This window comes from Erinaceus europaeus, chromosome 4 (genome assembly GCF_950295315.1).
Source record: "Erinaceus europaeus chromosome 4, mEriEur2.1, whole genome shotgun sequence".
Taxonomy (NCBI): domain Eukaryota; kingdom Metazoa; phylum Chordata; class Mammalia; order Eulipotyphla; family Erinaceidae; genus Erinaceus; species Erinaceus europaeus.
This window is the reverse complement of record NC_080165.1, coordinates 101,733,540-101,753,374: the sequence shown is the minus strand read 5'-3', so window position 1 is coordinate 101,753,374 and position 19,835 is coordinate 101,733,540. Positions and strand designations below refer to the sequence as shown.

Here is a 19,835-nt window from a genome sequence, read left to right as displayed (position 1 = left end):
TTATTATGTGTTTTCCTTTGGCATGGTGTTATCTGTGACTATTAGAATGGGGGTGGGAGTAGGATGGGGGCAGGGCACACAAGCAGGGGCAGGAGCTGGGATGGATAAATAGGGAAATTATGCCAGATACACTGATGAGGAAGGTAGACCCCTGGCAATATCCATGGAGCCAAACAACTCCAGGAAATACCTGGGAGATTTTCTGTGAGCTTTGATGTTTCTGTAATCATGAGTGGAAACTAGGAGGGTGAGGGTGAGGACTAGGCATGTTCCAGGTGAGGAAGCAGAGTGGAAAGAGGCTATGAGGTGAGAAGGTAGGCTTATAGGAACTGAAAGGAGTTCAGAACTGGTAGATGGGAATTGAGGAGCCCACTGGAAGATGAAAACAGGGAGGGACAGTGGGCATGAGCCCATGAGAGCTGTGCAGACCATTGAAGACTGGGAGAGGACTTGGGTATGGGCACAGTTGGGCTTTTACTGTAAAAAGGATTACTCTGGATGCAACCAAGACGACAAATCTGAGCAATCGGTCAGCTAAGATGGGGCTACTGGTTGGGCTAATGGAAGAAGGAATGAGCAGCTGAGGAAGTGGTTTAACTGGTAGAGCATTGGACTCTCATGCCTGACGTTTCCAGTTCAAACCCTGGCACTGCTTCAACCTCTCTCTCTCTTCTCTGCCTCTTGTAACACTCTCTCATGTGCAACAAAAAATGAGTGGAAGAGCTGGGTGGTTGGCGCACCTGGTTGAGCACACACCTTACAATGTGCAAGGATCAGGGTTCAATCCTCTGGTCCCCACCTGCGAGGCTTCTGAGGAGTGAAGCAGTGCTGTAGATTGTAGATGTCTCTCTGTCTTTCTCTTTCCATCTCCCCTCTCCTCTCAATTTTTCTGTCCTATTAAATCAAATTAAAAAATAAATAAATACATTTTTAAAAGAATGGAAGTACCAAGGGCCAAATGAACAAAATGCTTTGTTTTCTGCTGATTCTGGGGGAGATTGTGCTGGTTTGAGGTGACTGGACACACTACATTGATGAGGAGGTCTGTGGCTGTGGAAACAAGGGATTAGAGCCAGTAACTCACAGTGCTGACAGTTAATGGCAGTGGGGGAGTCTCCTAGCCTTTTCCTGCCTCTGCTGCATTCCTGTCTTAGATGCCATTCAAGATTCCTAGAAGAGTTGCTTTGCAGTCATCTCCCAGAACGTTCTAAAGCCGTGGCAGTGACTTGCTTTGAGGTGGGGGGGGGGGTACTTTCATAGACTCAGAGTGCAGTGTGGACTTACCTTCAGGTGTACTTTCATAGACTCAGAGTGCAGTGTGGACTTACCTTCAGTTTCTGGGGCTCCAGACAGATGGATTCCAAATCCTGGTTAGTAGGTCTGTCTATAGGCAATTTCTCTATCTATCTTTCTTTCTATCTGTCTATCTACCTATCTCTCTCTCTTCCCCTCCTCTCTGTCTCTCTCCCTCTCCATGTGTCTCTGTGTGTGTGCATGTGTGTGTGTGTGGTTCAAAGTCTAAAGTCTACTGAAGGTGACCTGATTCTGCAGACCCTCTTGTGTCACTACTGGGTCAGACAGATCAGGAGAGGGGTTGTGACAGTGACCCAGATGGGCTCCTGGCATGCTGGTCAACAGTGTGGGTTATGTAGGAACACCAGCACCCTCCTTGGTCCAGCTGAGGCCAAGAGGAGCTTTGTTGGTGTCTTAGCATTTAGCAGTCTTCTGACCTCATCTTGTACATGTGAGCCTGTTAGGGCTAAATCAGTCTGTAGTTGGGGCAGAGACATCAATATTTGTATCTATTTACTTTATAAACATATACCAAATAGAGGCAGAGAGCTAGAGAGAACCAGTGCATCACTCTGATATGCATGATGCTGGCTGGGGATGGAACTTGGGACTTCATGCTTGAGAGTCCAAAGCTTTATCTACTGCGCTATCTCCCAGGCCAGCTGCATTTTTAAAGAAAATATGCTTATGTATTTATTAGCATGAGAGACAGAGGATGCGAGAGAACCAGAGCATCACTGACACATGTGATGCTGGGGACTGAACTTGGAACTCATGATTTTAAGCTCTAGCCACTGCACCACCTCCCAGGCCACAGAGCTAATCAGATGATTGCAACAAGTAACCAGGAGCGAAACTCACTAGCTAACAAAGGAAATGACCCCACTCTGCCCTGTCCCTACTCCTTTGTGGATTCTGTATGGCATGTGTGCCCTTTGTCACACTTATTGCACTTGCAAGAATTTGTCATTCAGTTAAGGATCCTCAGCTAACAAGGCCTGAGCTCTCTCCTTCCTGCCCACCTAGTACTTGCCTTTCAATCTATAGATCCAGGAGGCAGAGCCCTAGTACTCAGCAGCTTCTCAAGTGGCCTGTTGTTCCCCTCCCTCAGTGTAAGGGTGCTGAGGGTGACCAGTGCAAGGCAGAGGAGGGAAAGGTAGACAAAGAAGAATCCGCTGGATGTTGGCACTATATCTACTGCTCCACTGCCTTGCCCAACAACCTACTGAGGCAGAGATTAGGCAGGCTAGAATGCACACCAGCTTCCTCCTCCTCCTCCTCTTCCTTTTCTTCTTCTCCTCCTCCTCCTTCTCCTCCTTCTTTTTGTCTTTCTTTTAAATTTTATTTTCATACTCCATTTTAGTTTTGTAGGACAGAGGGAAGTGGGAGAGAAAGGGAAGTTTTTCCCCCTGCAGGCAGGGAGTAGGGGCTTGAACCTGGGTCTTTGGTCATGGTTATATGTGCACTCAACTATATGCACCAATGCCTGGCCCTGAGGACACAGCTTCCTCCCTTGGTGCCTGCAGAATGCAAACTCTGAACTTTCTCTGCATTGTTTCTCCTGGGGGTTTTGCATGCCCATCGAGGTCCTTCTGGGCTTGGCTAGCAGCAGCTGGTAGCCTTCACTGGTGGCTCAATGGGAGAGAGGGAACTTCTGTTCCTTTTCCTTACAGGGCCCAGCCCAGCACCAGCCCTAACACAGTGCTTCCAGAAGGCCCAACCGTAGGTCATGTTGCCAACATAGCTGCAGGTGGAGAAGGTGCTGGTCCTCACTGTCAGCCTGCTGGGAGGCCTGGTTCTATAGGGAACATGGTGTGCAGAGTCACAATAGGAAGCCATGTAGCGTGGCCTGAAAAAAGGTCATATAATCTGCAAAATTACATTTCTGACTGAATTTTTCATGGTTGTGGTGATAACCCTGGTGGCAGCATCAGAGACCCTTGATTTTCCTCTCTGTGTCACATGATCCTGACTTGCTGGGGTCAGATGCTCTACATCTATCGCTGACTGTGTGCCTCCAGGTATGTGCTGGGGCTTGGGGCTGCTCCAGACTGGACTCCAGACAGTGCTTCTGGATGTGGATGACCACCCCTTGTGGAGGTGGTTCAGCAGATAGAGCACATGCTTTGCAAATGTGGGTCCCTAGCTTCAGTGGCCCAGTGTGACCTATGGCCAGGGCAGTGCTCTGGCCCTTCCCATTAAACAAGGGCTGGGTACATCTTTTAGTAAGTAAGAACAGGGGAACAGGTGTGGTGTGCCCATGACCTGCACCCCTGGGCAGTGAGGTGACACACTGTCTGTTGGGAAAATGTCTCTCCCCCAAGGCAGACTGGGGGCATGTTCTTCTATATAAGACCGCACACCACCTGGGCATTCCTGCTGCAGCGAGTCGGAAGGCAGTGAGACTTGGACTAAACATGATCTGTTACAGCTCAGCCAAGGACATGGGATAGAGGTCCATAGGGCACTGGAGACCTGATGCATGATGGTGGAGGAGACCTGAGTTGGTGGTGGGAGTGGTGTGTGAACGTATTATGGAAAGAGGAGAAATTATACTCACACGACAACTGACTTGTAGGCCATTACTTCCGTAATAAAATAATTGGTTAAAAAAAAACAAAACCAGAAGTGTTACAGCTGTGGTTCAAAGGGTCTGCGATCATGCTGCCTCTTCCTGATGCTATTACCTTGGGTTTAGGCTCTAGGGCCCTCCTGTTTGTGAGGGACTACAACTATTTAATATATATATATGAAATGGACTGTTTGGGGCCTGCAAATTAGCTCATCTGGAGAGTGAATCTTCTTTATCAGACCTATCAGCATAGTTAGAACCTGGTCCGACCTCCTTGTGGGAAGCTTTAAGTGTTGTGACGTCTCTCTCTCCATCTCTATCTTTCTCTTTCTATTTGTAAACATCAAGCCTGGAACAGGAAATGAAATGAACGATTTCATGAGTGGCATTCTCTTCTCCCTGTGGCTCCTGATGGTCTCTTCAGTTCAGTTCTTGAATCAACTCAGAAGGCATCAAGCTCCCGTCCTGCCTTTCATTCCTCTCTGTGAATCCAGAACCCCCATGAGCAGGCTGGTTCCTCAGCTTCATTGCCTGGCTGCCAGCAGGTGCCTCTCCCAGCCTAGGGTACACCCCCTCTCACCTCCACCCCTCACCCTAACCTCTTGGCTTGTGGCCCTGCCTGGGGTCTGACACCAAGCCCGCAGAAAAGGAGGAAGCAAAACCCACTGGGCTCTCTAGATCCTTGTTGGGGTCACAGCTCCCTGAACAGTCCACCCCTGGGAAATGTGGGGAATCTGACCCTTCCTCTTCCAGCAGTGCTTTGGATTGGAGGTTCTGTGTTTCTGTGCTTATCAGACAGAAGAGTCCCTGCACACCCTGCGGCCTGGTGCTGGCCTCTGAGTAGGTGAGCTACACACCCCTGCAGTCCAGACTCATGGAATGTGACCCGCCTGTCCCTCTGTGACATGCTCTGCCTGCCCATCTCACGTTTCGTCTCCAGCCATTTGCTGCCTCCTCCTTGGAGTTCCTCTGGTGTTCTTGGAAACCCCCAGAGCTGCGTTTCTTTTTCCCAGCCTTGTGTGTCTGGTTCACGTCGTGCCTGCCAACCTCCACTGACCCCCACACATACCTCTGCCAGTTCATTTGCTCCGTTTCACAAGCTCCTATGTTTGCGTCCTATCTGAGAGTCTGGGTCAAGATCATGTCCTCACTCCACCTGTAGCCACCAGTGTGCTCAGCTCCCTGGTTATGACTGAGCTGAGCCACAGTGCCAGGGGGTTCCAGAAACTGGCATGATTCTTTCCAGCCCTGAAGGACCTATCTTGGTGGAATGTGTATTTGCGGAATAGGTTTGTGGTTGTTTTCAGAAACCAACTTTTTCCCCCATGGGGAATGTCAGCCCGCAAGATAGCTCTCTATAAGGCAGGCTGATTGATTGCTGGCCTGGACTAAGGCCTGGCTTTGAAATCTCTGAGAATTTCTTTTGGCGTTAATGAATGTTAGCGGGACTCTGCTGGCAGGTGATTTTTTTTGGAGCCAAGTTTCAGGCTTGTGCAATTTTACTACTCCCAGGCCACATTTTCATTCAGGAAGGGGGGGGGGAGGGTTATTCAAAGGAAGAAGCACCACAGCACTGGAATTTCCCCACTTCCATGGCACTCTGCCATGTGGTGCCAGGGTTTGAACATGAGCACTTACCCTACTTAAAGAGCCTGAGCTAGCTCTCTATCCCATCCCCCAGCTTCTATCAGTGCTTCTGTCAGTACTTAAAAAGATTCTGTTAGAAAAGACTACTTTGTGAACTCCCACACTTAAGCTTGTTTTAGGTGCAGTAGGTGGAACAGTGAAGCCAGAAAGATGAGCCCTCTCCTTTCAGAGAGTTTTGGGTGAACCAAAGGAAAGGGGAGTCCCATCTACCATGATAATGATGAAATATCTTGGAGTTAGCCAACCAGGGACAGAAGGCCTCTGTAATGAAAACTATGGAATGCTAGTTAAAAGAAATAGGGGGAAATACAAAGAAGTGGAAAGATCTCCCCTGTTCATGGACTAGAGGATAAATATTGTGAAGATGGCCATTCTACCTAAAGTTTTTTATTATTATTAACATGGTTGTTATTATTATTATTATTATTATTATTATTATTGTTAGTAGTAGTAGTAGTACTGCTACTACTACTGTTGGGTCCTCTCTGGGTTTTTACCACTCCAGGCTGACATTTCAGATAGAAAGAATGTGAGACTGGGACTGGGTGATGGCACACTCGGTTGAATGCACATGTTATGATGCACAAGGACCTGAGTTCAAACCCACAGTCCCCACTTGCTGGGGGGAAGCTTCATAAGTGATGAAGCAGGTCTGCATATGTCTTTCTCTTTCCCTCTCTATCTCTCCCTTCACTTTCAATTTCTCTCTGTCTCTAATAAATAAAAATAAAATTAAAAAAAGAAAAAATGTGTGTGTGTGTGTGTGTGTGTGTGAGAGAGAGAGAGAGAGAGAGAGCTTGAGCTAGCTCTCCATCCCCCAGTTTCTATCAGTACTTCTATCAGTACGTAGAAAGGTTCTATTAGAAAAGACTATTTTGTGAACTCCCACACTTAAACTTGCTTTGGGTGCACTAGATGGAACAGTGAAACCAGGAGACAGAAAGAGAGAAGCCACAGAGCCAAAGTTTCCTCCAGTGTGGTGGGGACTGGACTCACCCCTGGGTCAGACAATGACAGAGCAGTGCATGATCAAGTGATCTATTTTGCCAGCTTCTAAAACCATTTATAGAATCAGTTTAATCTCTATCAAATTCTCCATAACATTCTTCAGAAAATAGAGCCAAGAACCCAAACAGTGTGGACCATCAAAAAACCATGAATAATCGTAAACACAAGAGCAAACAATTAGATAAACAGATAAAACATTCCTATAGGAATCAATGCCATGGAAGGACACTTTATGACAGCCTATTTTTTCTTCTTTTTTGTTAGTCATTATGGAGACTTCACAAAAATTATATTTCAATGGCCAGTATGAGTCACCACAGCCTCCATCAAAGCTTTTTGCCCCTCACCCCCCATAACTCACAAAATTCAAGAAACAGTTTGGCTACTTTCTTTTCCTCCTCCTTCTTTTTTCTCTTTCCTATTCTTCTATTTCTACCCCCCCCCCTCCTCGCCTTTTTAAATTCTTGTTCTGCTTTTTACCCACCAGAAGTCTTCAGAACTTGAGCTTGCCTTCTGTGACATTCCCATGACCCTAAATATTTCTTTTCCTTTTCTTTTAATATTTTTTTTCCACCAAGGTATCACTGAGACTCAGTGACTGCATGGATCTACTCTTTCCTTCTACCCACCCTCCCCCCACCATTTCTTTCTTTTTTACAGAGGAGAGAGAGAGAGAGAGAGACCTTCAGTACTGCTCCACTGCCTGTGAAACTATAGGTTTTGAACCTGGTTCTCATACCTGATAATGAAGATAAGGGCCAAAGCTCAAACTCAGGCCTTTGTACAAGGTAATGTATGCATTTTACTAGGTGTACCAGCCCTAATTCTTTTTATTTTTTTTAATTTTTATTAATTCATTAATTAATTTATTTTTTGCTACCAGGGTTACTGTTGGGTCTTAGTACCTGCACAAGGAATGCAACACTCTGGACAGCAATCTTTTTCTTTCTTTCTTTATTTTGATAGAACAGAGAAAAATCGAGAGGGGAAGGAGAGATAGAAAGGGAAATAAAAAGAGAGAGACCTGCAGCACTGCCTTAATGATGGTGAAGTATTCCCTGTGCAGGTGGGGACCGGGGCTTGAATGTGGGTCTCTGTGCATGGTACCCTGTATATTCTAATAGGTGTGCCAACGCCTGACTTCCAGCCCTAAGCACTTTTCATTCGAGTTTTGTAGGGGTGGGGAAGGCTTGTTTCCCAAGATGCACTCCAGCTGCTGGTGGTGAGGAAGCGTGCATTTTTGCCTGCCTCAGGGTCAACATAATACCTTACCATATCAGGCATCAGCAGCCAGGGGCTGCAGGAGCTGCCTTTTTAGAGGCAGAATTTATGCCCATTAGGTCACCCAGCAAGGCTCATTTTTCAGATTAGATAAATGAAGCATACTGAACATTCTATTTTCTTTTCTCCCGCTCTCTGGGTTGGGGCACAAACCAGACTCTGGCATGGAAAGGAAGCTCACTGTGAGAGGGCTGGGAAACCCTGGAAGGACGGCGGTGGGCTTCCTCTGAGGACTTTGGTTTTTCCTTCCATCACAGCTTCTCTTCTCTCAGGTTCCACTGCATGTCCATCAGCCCATCCTTCCTGTCAATCAAAGCAGAGTCCTCAGCTCTGACTGCCTGCACTCCACCTCCCCAAGCCCAGGGCCCTTCTCTGTCCTACCCACTGCAGGGACACCTGATTGATGTCATCTATTCTGAGTTTACTATCCTGCTCCATCTCTAGGGGTTCTGTTTTTGGGGCTGTGAGTCAGCCTTCTTGGAGCACATCTGGTACAGGAGAAGGGAGGTGCTGGGCTGTGTCCAGGCCACTACTCTCTCAAGAAAGGAAGGACTCACCTTGGGTGGAGAGGCAAAGACTTCATAGACAGGATATGGGAGAAGTCTGCCAAGCTCAGCTTCACAGGACAGAGAAAGGGTGCAGGGAAGCTAGCCTGCGGGTGTCAGGTGCAGACAAATCACTTACCCCCTCTGACGTCTGCCCAAAATAAGCTCCTGGCTTACAAAGCCCCAGGCTAATCAGTTTAATTCGAGCCTTGTGTTAAATTACTTAAAATTCTCTTGCACACACATTTACTGGCACACACACCTAGATACACACACACACACACACACACACACACACACCTCTATCTCTTGGTGCCCTTTTCCTAGCCCCTAGCTCATTTCTCTCCTCTCTAGAAGGCTGGAATCCAAGGCTTAAAAGACATGATTCCTGGGAGTTAGGCAGTGGCACAATGGGTTGAGTACACACATTGCCATTAGCAAGGACCCAGTGGTCCCCCCGTCCCCACCGGAACAGCCCAGTGATGGACAGCCACCCTAGATTATGGGAAAGATTCTCACCTCCTTTTTCTCCTTTAGCTTCATCTTCTAGCCACATGTAGCTTCATGGCCTCATTTTCCAGCTGAGCCCCCCCACCACCCCACCCCATCTCCCTCACAGCTGTGTGCCCTCTCATAGCATGACAGGAAAAAAAAACTCCTAGGGCTGCATGGGCCACCCCTTTCTTGTAGGTGATTCCATACCTGTCACCCTCTATCTCTTCCCCCTGTAGAATGGGAATAGGAACTTACCATCTCATCTGACTGCACAAGGATGTTAGAGGCCTTGTGCATTGCACACCCAAAGCGTAGAAGAAGCAACAGTAGATGAAATAAATTTAAAACCAGATAAGTCAATAGCAGATGATGATTAGGCACAGGAGAGTATGTTGGCTTTCAAAGTCTGCTGCAAGCACAGCCAGCACTCTGACAAGTCTTTTTCTCCTGGCTCCAGAGCTAACCCTCTCTCTTCCTTTTTTTTTTTTTTTAAATAAATTTATTGCCATAGGGTTATCACTAGGGCTTGGTGCCAGCACTACAAATCCATTGCTCCTGGGTCATTTTTTCCCTTTTTAATTTTATTATTTGATAGGGCAGAGAGAAATTGAGAGTGGAGGGGAAGTAGAGAAGGAGAGAGAAAGAAAGACACCTGCAGACCTGCTGTAACAGCTCTTAAAGCTTCTCCCCTGCAGGTGGGGGCTGGGAGTTTGAACCCAGGTCTTTGCACATAGTAATGTGTAGGCTTACCTGGGTGTGCCACCATTTGGCCCCCCTCTGTCTTCCTTTTTCACTTTTTTTCTGTCTTGCTCTCTTTTCCCACTGTCTCCCCCATCAGAGAGTGGGCTCCTTCCCACCCTCACCTCCCCAGAGGGGTCTGTCTCTCCATTCTTACCAGTGGATGTGTCCCTTTCCTTTCTGGGAGAGTGTGGCCTTCCCCACAGCTCTCACTTGGCTGTGTCTCTGCTGTTAAATCTCATCTCTGGTACTCAGACTGCACTTTGATCCTGGTTGAGCTGTGCTTGTTCTCCCCGCAGATGTGGGGGCTGGCTCTGCTCTCGTGTGCCTGTCTGCCTGTTCCTTTGAGACCCCTCCCTTGAGTGGACCCCCCCCTCCCCGACCGCAGCAGAGACTATAGCCAGGGCCATCTGTCCTGAAGGCCCTGGGTCCAACAGCACTGGATGTTCATGGCCACCAAGCCTGCCTATCTCCTTTCCCTTTGGAGGAAGGAGGAGGAAGGAAGGCACTGGAGGACCATGCAGAGTATGGTTTGTGTTTCCTTATGTGCATTCCAGGAGCCGTTCTTTGATGGGTTGGACATGACTCAGCTTGCCTTCTGTGGCATGTTCACAGAAAAGCAGCCTTTGGGCTATAGTGTGAGACCCCAAACTATGGTGGATACCCCAGGAAGATCCCTCGAGCGGGTAGCTGTGTGTGTCTTATGGACTCCTTGACAGAACACTTCCCAAGGGGAGTGCATCATCTCAAGGCTTCAGAGACCAGCAGTGTTCCATCTCAAAGTACTCAGGAGCCCTCCCTGTCTTCTTCCCAGCTGTGGGTGTTATTGGCTTGTAGACATATCTTGAAAAGCTGTCATGTGTGTGTTCTAGACAGTGTCATCAGTGTCCCCACCTCCACACTGCCTTCCTCCTGTGTGTCTTCACAGTCTTTCCTCCACACACTTCTGCCTGTGCCTAGACCCACCTTTGTACAAGGACAGCCATGGAGATCAGGGTCACCTCTAGGACCTCCTTTGAACTTAGTCACCTCTGTGAAGAAAATCCTACCTCTAAATTAGGGGTCCAGGCAGTGGTGAACTTGTGAGTGCAAATATGAACATGTCCATAGACCCAGGTTCAAGTCCCTGATCCCCACTGGCAGGGGAGAAGCTTCACAAGCAGTGAGACAGAGCTGCGGGTATTTTTTTTTTTTTTTACCTTTTTCTTTCTTTTCTTCTTCCCCCTCCCCCCACCAGGGTTATCACTGGGGCTTCATGCAGGTGGCCATTTTTTTCTTTCTTTGAATCTTTTTATTGATAGGAAAGAGAGAAATTGAGAAATAGGGAGAAAGCAGACCTGCTTTACTGCTTGTGAAGCATCCCCACTGTAGGTGGGGAGCAGGGACTCAAACCTAGTTCCTTAATCAAGTAGTACTTGTGCACTTAACTAGTTCCTTGTGAGTAGTAAGTACTATGTGCACTTAACTGGGTATGCTACCACCCAGCCTTCTTTCACCCTATCACCCTCTCCCCTCTAAATTTTTGTCTCATCAAATAGAAGAAAAATAAAATAAAGCTGGGCTCTGGGATGGAGTACTTGGTTAAGCATACACATTACCATGAGCAAGGACCCAGGTTCAAGCCCCTGGTCCCCACCTGCGGGAGGGAGGCTTCACAAGTAGTGCTGCAAGTCTCTCTCTCACTCTCTCTCTCTCTTCCCTCCCTTCTTCCCTCTATCTTCCCTGCTCCTCTCAGTTTCTCTGCCCTATCAAATGTAAGTAAAATAATAGAAAGAAAAATAAATACAATGCATAAATAAGGTCACTCCCTGGGAGTGTATGAACTGGACAAAAAGGAGACCTTGGGGATGGATAATGTGTCCACTGAGAGGGACAGGCTCTGAAACAAGCCATTCTTGTTAGAATTACACTGACTGAGGGGAAGACCTAGGAAGGGGGTCTCCGTAGGTCTTGGACAAGAGTGGAAGCTGCCTTGCCTCTTTCTTCTGACATCTGGAAGATCCTGAGAGTGGGTAGAAGAAGTAGCACAGTAGCCAGTCAGCTGGTAGGAGATAGAGAGAGACCAGGCTCTGGCCACAGTGGAGGGTGACAGAGGAAGGAGTAGACAGACAGAGGAAGCTGGGCATCTCCTTCACCTCCTTTCCACCTTGGCCTTGAAGTCTATACAATAGCCTCTTATATATATATTTTAAAGAATTTTAAAAATTTTTTTAATTATCTTTATTTTATTTTCTGAATAGAGACAGCCAGAAATTGAGAGGGAAGGGGGTGATAGGGAGAGACAGAGACACCTGCAACACTGCGTCACCACTTGCAAAGCATTCCCTGTGCAGGTGGTGGCTGGGGGCTCGAACCTGGGTCCTTGTGCACTGTAACATGTGCGCTCAACCAGATGTGCCACCACCCAGCCCCATTTTTAAAATGTATTTTTTATTTTTATTTATTTTGGATTAAGACAGAGAAATTGAGAGGGAAAGGCGAGATAATATATAATAAAGATATAACACTGATTTGAAAGGATATATGCACGTCCATGTTCATAGTAGCATTATTCACAATGCCCAAAATTTGGAAGCAACCAAAGTGCCCTTCAACAGATTATGGGATAAAAAATATACTCCACGGAGTACTACTCAGCAATAATATAAATATGTATATATGATATTGGGTCCTTTAGGATAAAATGGATGGAACTGGAGAAAGTATGTTTAGTGAAGTAAAGAGGCAAAGAACAACAATAGAATGGTTTCACTCATATGTGTAATATAGAGAACTGAACATACAAATATGAAAAAAATTCCATCCATATCTAAGACTGGGAGAACCAGACCTTTGGTGACAGAATCGGTGAGAAACTGTACTCCAAATTATAAAAGGGAAGAAAGGAAGAAAGAAAGGGAAAACTGAAAAATGCTATGTACCAATAGTTATTTATTATAAACCATTATAAAGCTACTAAGAGAAAAAAAAAAGGAGAGAGTAGAGATAGAGAGAGAGAGACCTGTGGTTCTTGCTTCACTCATTATGAAGCGTCTCTCCTGCAGGTGGGGAGAGGGGGCTTGAACCCCAGTCCTTGTGCATGGTAACATGCGCTCAACCTAATGTACCACTGCCCAGCTCCTGACAGCAGTGTCTTGGTGGATGAGCTCTCTAGGATGCTTCTAGAATCTTTAAGAAGTTCTCTGGGAATTCTGGCATAGCTTTCTGGCCAGAACAGAGTTCTCCCATATAACCTAATGTGTGGAGCAAATGGGGGTGCTGGGCCCCAGCCCCCTGCAGAGAACACTCCCCCTTCTTGTGGAAACATTTTTCCAGCAGGGCTGCCTGTCCGCAGGGTCACCACGTGCAGGCATCTGGTGGCATCTGGTGGCCAGCCACTTCCCCCATCGCTTTGCAGGCGGCTGCTTCTTCTTATGATTCTCATTATCTGCCTCTGTTGGCCACATCTGCCTCCCAGCTCCCTCAACTCTGGGTGGTGATGCCACGCTTCTAGAACCCATCCCAGACTGCCAGGGCAATTGCCGGGAGGGAAGGGGGTGGCCCCCAGCCCTCCCTGTCAAAGACCTACCTTTACAGATGAATGACAAGGGTGGGCGGCAAATCACCCAAGCACCTTGTCTCCTGCTTTTACACACACCCTGAGGATATGAAACCCAGGGAAGGGGCACAGGGGCAAAGTTTTCAGAAGCCACTCTTTTTGAAAGGCCAATCTGAGAACAGACTGTGGTTTCCCAGATGCTGCCTTGGAAGAAGCTGGCTTGACCCCTGTGATGACTGACCAGAAGGTGAACGGTATGCAAAGCGAAGGTTCGAGAATGAAGATCATTGGTTAGAATCAGGTAGTTGGGGGCTGGTTGATGGCATTCCCAGTTGAGGGAACACATTACCATATGCAAGGACCTGGGTACGAGCCCCAGGTCCCCACTTGTGGGGAGAGGGACAGGGCTTTAAGATTGATGAAACAATCTGCAAGTGTCTCTCTTTCTCCCTCTATATCTCCCCCTCATCTCTTAAATTCTCTCTGTCCTGACAAATAAAAGGGGGTGGGGTGGGCAGAAGGCCTCTTGAAACAGTGAATTATCCTGCAGACAACTACCTCCAGCAACAATCTTGGTGTCAATAAAAATAAATAAATAAATAAATAAGGAATCGGAGGCAGGTGGTGCATCTGGTTGAACATATGTGTTACACTGTTCAAGGACCTGAGTTCAAGCCCCTGGTCCCTACATGAATTTTTTTTATTATCATTTTTCCCCATGGAAAGCTTCACAGTAGTGAAGCAGTGCTGCAGGTGTCTTTCCTTCTCTCTCTCTTCCTATCTATTCCTTCCTTCTTGATTTCTCTCTGTAGCCAATAAATAAAATAGAATTATGTTAAAAAGATCAGGTAGTTTGGAGTCTAGGGAGACAGACCCTTCCCACAGGGCACACCAGGAACCATAAAAGCTCATCCTAGACTACGTAGGTCTGTGTGGGTGTCCTGGGAGCCAGAGGAGAGGAGGGTGAGCCTCCACTGTAGGACACCCAGGAAGTTTGCTCAGTTATTAGTATTTCCTCCCGGCATCCTGGGAATGGTTCTGTCAGTGGCAAGGGAGAGTCTTCAGTGGTCACTATGGTCAGTTTACATGGGGTAGTTCTTCATTTTTTTTTTTTTTTGCCATCAGGGTATATCTCTGGGTTATCTTCTTGCCTGCATGATGCTGCTATTCCTGACTGTCTTTCCCCCACCCCACCCCTTTTCTTTTTGGTAGAGCGTGAGTGGGAGAGAGAAGGGGAAATACCTGCAGCACTGCTTCACCACACATGAAGTTTCCCCTCTGTAGGTGAGGCCCAGGAGGCTTGAACCTGGGTCTCACACACGGTAACCTGTGTGCTCTAGCACGTTCTTAATGATGCAGGACCAACAACGGCATCTACCCTTCCTATCACTGTGAAAACCAGGAACATCTCATATTTTCACATGGCTTTTGGAAAGGGGCTGTGTTAGCTCTTTTTGGAGACTCAAGAAGACAGACTTTAGGGAGTTGGGCTGTAGCGCAGGTGGCGCAAAGCACAAGGACCGGCATAAGGATCCCGGTTCAAACCCCGGCTCCCCACCTGCAGGGGAGTCGCTTCACAGGTGGTGAAGCAGGTCTGCAGGTGTCTATCTTTCTCTCCTCCTCTCTGTCTTCCCCTCCTCTCTCCATTTCTCTCTGTCCTATCCAACAATGACAACAACAATAATAACTACAACAATAAAACAACAAGGGCAACAAAAGGGAATAAATAAATAAAATAAATATTAAAAAAAAAAAAGAAGACAGACTTTGATAAAATCAGTGGCAAACCAATGAGTGAGAGCCCACTCTAATTTTGCTTTGTGTACTGACTTCTTCTTCCTCAGGTGAATGAAGCCACCTCACCTTGGTGACTTCCCTCACCCCCCTGCTAGCTGTACCTTCCTGATTTAAGACAGGAGGCTCCAGGCCAAGGTAGCCTACACTCTGTCAGCCTCTAGCTGTCTCCTGCATCTTACTCTGCCCTCTGGGAGCCGTGGCTGAGGTCAAAGCTTGTTGTTGGTATGTTAACCTTTCATCCCTGGGAGGTGGAGGTGGGAGTGGGGGCTTCTGTGACTCTGTCATGACTCTCGGAGCTGACATAATGAGAACCAGAAAGATTTCTGAGCTCTGATATTTGTCCAGATTTCCACCAAGCTTTCTGGAATATACAGGAAAATAGAGCAAGCGTCCCTAGGTCAAGTGGTTTGAGCCCAGATTCTCCACAGTCTTTGAATGATTGAGGGAGTCAAAGAGGGGTGGGGTGCTTAACCTCCTTCCCATGTTCCCACCATCCACCCCGGGGGTATAGAGCCCAGACAGTGTATCTGGGTGTGCTCATCTGCTGGCAGAATGGGAAGAAAAGACCATTTTGCTGTTTTTGCAGACCCCAAGTGGAAAATAAGAATGGAGAGGGCATATTTATTAAGTGTGTGGGACTCCATCAAGAACAGGAGTTGTTTAAACTCACAGGGTCTTCGGGTCTTCTGGAGGCATGGTCAGAAGTTGGAACTTAATCCAGTCCTGATTGTCATTGCCAAGAAAAGCCAGGGGTCAGTGCATATGAGGCCATTGGTGTCCCTCCTGCCAGCCTTGAATGCTTTTGCCCTAAGACCTCCCTTAGCCCTCTCCTCTTCACAAATAAGCTGTTTTTGTGGAATTTCTATGCAACCTGCAAGCCCTCTGCGGTCTTCTCTCCACCAGCCATGGCTGCTACAAAACCAGGAGCCAGAGCCAGCACTGTTTTGTCAGGCCTTTGAGCATCCTTCTCCCTGTTGCCTTCCTTCTCAAAATTCTCTCTTGCTTTGATGTGTGTCTGGCTTTTCATCTTGCTCCTGAGATCTCCTTTCTATTTTACTTAGCTGACTCCACACTCACTCCCATCTCACTCACTGAAACACCGACTACTTGGTTTGGTCCAGTCAGAAGCCTTTCTCTTCCTCAGTCTGCCCTACTCTTTGCATTAGGCAACCAGCAAGTCATCATGATTCTAGTTTCTGAAGCATCTCTTGAGTTGGACTGGATCTCCTCATCTTCAGCCCCACTGTCCTCATCAAAGCCATCTATCTCATCTCTTGCCACTCTTGAAATTGTCTTGTTGGTCTTTGCTTTCTCTTTGAAGTCTTAGAATGGTTCCTTTTTCTTCCAAGTCATTCACATGACGCTCAAGACTATTGATGTCCTCTTCCACCTTCTCTCTCTCTTCTCTCTCCCTTTCTTCTTCTTCTCCTCCTCCTTCCTCCTTCTCCTCCTCCTCCTCCTCTTCCTCTTCTTCTTCTTCTTCTTCTTCTTCAGTTGGACTTTGCTGTTGCCTCTCAGAATACACATGTTCCTTCCTGCCTCTGAGTTTCAACACTTGGGTATTTGTGATGATCTTTCTTTCTAACTTCTTTCTTGCCTGACACTGGTTAACTTTCTGGTGTTACTTTGAGTGATACACACAGTTGTCCCTTCTTCTTCTAGTGTTTGCCCTTCTTCCGTAGCCAGTTAATGGCTTTGAAAGTGACTGGGATCCATGTGGATTCAGTCGGCTAGGAAGGATCGTCAGTTTCCCCATTGAATGGATACTCACGGGATGCACCACGGCAAGGTCGATCCAATGCATCCCAAATTGAAATATACAACTGTATACAGTTGTCCCTAATTCTGTCACATGTCAGACCTCCCTGGCATCCTTCTCTCTCTGTGACACCCAACATTGCTTATTCAGCACCTTACTCACTAGACTACAGTCGTCTTGAGGCCAGGAACTACCTCCCTCTGTCTACAACATCCTTTTCTACCATACCCACTGCAGTGCCTGGCTTCAAATAAACCTAGTAAATCCTTATTGAATGAATATGTGAAGGAAAGGTGTTTTCCTAGCAAAGCCCTGGACCAGGATCAAAGATCAGGGCTGGGATTAAGGAAGACGATTCCTCGGGGTGGTATTAAGAATTCCCAGAACAGGTGACTAACCCTCATTCCTTTTGGCAAGCCCTAACCCCACATCACTCAGCCAGGAAAACACTGAATGAGGTTTCATCTCTCCCCAACAGGAGCTTATTCCTCTGTGAGAGGTACGTGAAACAGACTGCAAAGTGATTTGGGTGGTAGATGAACTGGTCTTTCTCTAGGTGACTTGTTGGTATCTTCTAATTCTGCTTTTAAAAACCCCTTCTGTTTCATTTGGTTTAAATCCCCCCTGCTTAACATTATTCTATTTACATAACCACTTCATTCTATTTACATAACCGCTGTTAACAAGTACCACCCTCCCTCCAGGGCATTGGTTCAATCCCCACTGTTTCATGATATGTTTTTGCTCTGCCCCCTCTCCTTGTCACACTCTTATTTTCACCAGTCACTTTTCTCTCTACCCTCTCTATGTCACATCCTGTTCACGCCCTACTTGGGAAGTATATATAAAGACAACATTGTTCGTTTTAGGAGAGTTTAGCTTAGCTCAGCTTAGATTGTGCTGCATCCTGCATGAATAAAGAGATACTGCCTACAGCTTAACCATGAGCCCCTGGTCGTCTGTTACCCGCCCGTGAAGCCAGCCCGGCGAAAACAACATAGCCCGGCGAAAATAACAGTGACTGGTGAGGTAGAAAAGAAATATGTCTGGCTAGGGAGACAGCATACTGGTTTTGCAAAAGACCTTCATGCCTGATGCTCCAAGGTCTCAGGTTCAATCCCCAAGCTCTCTCTGTGTCTCTCACAAAACCAATGAATAAAATATTTAAAAAGAAAGAGAGTAAGAGAGAGGGAAGGAAGGAAGGAAGGAAGGAAGGAAGGAAGGAAGGAAGGAAGGAAGGAAGGAAGGAGTGGGTACACATACATGCCCACACACATGAATATGCCCAAACCCCCTTTTCGTCTGAGCTCTTGTCATACCTTGGAATATCCTGTTGACGTGAGATGTGGGAAAGTGGGCTTGACAGCCACAGTGAAGCTAACACTTTGCAAATTATCCACCAATTGGTCCAACTTTGCTGACACCCTCTAATGCCTCCCCCATTTCTCATTTGGGAGCACTCTGCTGTGCTTCTCATCACCCTGAAGCTACCACCTGCTGTGGCTACCTACCTACAGCTTGTTCTCCTTTTGTAGATAGAAGTTATTTTCTCTTCTTCCTCTGGTTCTCAGATGGAATGAGTTCAGTGGATGGGGGCTACCACATCCTCCTCAAACCACCACCCCTCCCTTAAACATTACTGGAAGCACCCCAGAGGCAACCAAAGGAGAAGACACCCCAGGAAGCTCCAGGCCCAGGGCCTGCCCCCAGGGTCGTCAGCAGAGGACTAACCAGCCTTTCCCTGTCCCAGATGTGACCACAATTCCCCAGCTGAACTAACACACAGACTCCCGCCTGCCACACCCCAACCAGAGCCTGTTTTCTCCAAAGGTCTCCTAAGCGATTCCATCTTCTTTAGGCCTGTGTTTGCATTTTAATTAACTTCAGAATGGGACATCCTGCCTGGCTGTGAAATTTCATTTTGACTTCTTTACACCTGTGCTTGCAACAGGAGAAGGCCAGGGCTAGACCTCCAAGGAGGTCCCCATTGGCCCTCAGCTTCTCAGGAAGGCTTTGGCTGTGGCTTTCCAGCAGGGCCTTCGGTCCTGGGGTGGGTCTCCTTTGCAGAGCCTCCTCTTGTGTCTCTGTCCTCACCCTTCTTCCCCCTGCGCAGGGGTGTGAGTTCTATCTTAGGATTTGGTTTGGGCCTTTAAGTTAGATGCTGAAAATGTGTTTAATTAGTCATCCCAGATGATGCTTCCTGTTTGCAAATTGCCATAGGGGGTCTGGTCAGCTTATTTGGCCTTTGTCCTGATCCCACCTGCCACCTCCTCTTGGGCCCTCTGCTTCTGGTTTGTTCTTTTGCCATTATGAAGCCAGTTATCCAAGGGATATCTATCAGTCTCTCTCTCTCTCTCTCTCTCTCTCTCTTCCTGGGTTATTGCTAGGGCTCAGTGCCAGAACTGCTCCTGATAGCCATCCCCTGCCCCCGTTTTTTCCTCTCCTTTTTCTTTTATTAGATAGGGTAGAGGGAAATTAAGAGAGATGGGGGAGGTAGAGAGGAAGAGAGACAGACAAACACCTGAAAATCTGCTTCCCCACTCGTAAAGCCCCCCACCACCACCACAGATGAGGACCAGAGGCTCAACCCTTGGTCCTTGTTCATGGTAATATGTGTGCTCAACGGGTGCCCTACTGCCCGGCCCCTTTTCTCTCTGTGTGCGTGCCCCTGTTTGACATATACCAGAGACAAATTTAGGGATCGGGTAATGACTCACCCGGTAGAGTGAGCACATCAACATCATCTCTCAGAGGTGGAGCGTATTTCAAAACCAATGGCCTCCACTGGCAAGGGAAAGCTTCCCAAGCAGTGGAACAGTGCTGCAGAATTCTCTCTTCCCTATCTGTCCCCTTATGCCCACCAGCACCCCTGTTGTCTCTCTTACATTCTCTCAAAAGGAAAGAAAAAGGGAGAAATTTGATCATCAGGAGGCTTGGAGTCATGCAGGCACTTCTTCTTCTTCTAGTGTTTGCCCTTCTTCCGTAGCCAGTCAACAGCATCAGGTTGAGCACTGATCCTCAGCAATAACCTTGGTAGCAAAAGAAGGAAGATCCAGGTTCTAGGCCCCATCTGCAGGGTGCAGATTTCATGAGCAGTGAAGTAGGGATGCAAGTCTCTCTCTCCCTCTCCCCCCACCTCTATCCTATAAATTATAATAAAAT

The 19,835-nt window shown here is 47.3% G+C and overlaps 1 protein-coding gene across 8 annotated transcripts in view; it reads left to right on the top strand.

Annotated features, from left to right (window-relative positions):
- NTF3 (neurotrophin 3) overlaps positions 1 to 19,835 on the top strand; it is an 81,359-nt gene that overhangs the window by 15,379 nt on the left and 46,145 nt on the right. The window contains exons 1-2 of one of the 8 annotated variants that reach the window (XM_060190234.1): positions 7,057 to 7,308; positions 13,315 to 13,418. The exons of 5 other annotated variants lie outside the window; for them this stretch is intronic. The gene's annotated coding sequence lies outside the window, so the exon portion shown is untranslated. Of the gene's footprint in view, positions 1 to 7,056; positions 7,309 to 13,314; positions 13,419 to 19,835 lie in introns of those variants that run through there. 2 more of the 8 variants (XM_060190235.1, XM_007527831.3) reach the window with 2 other exon arrangements.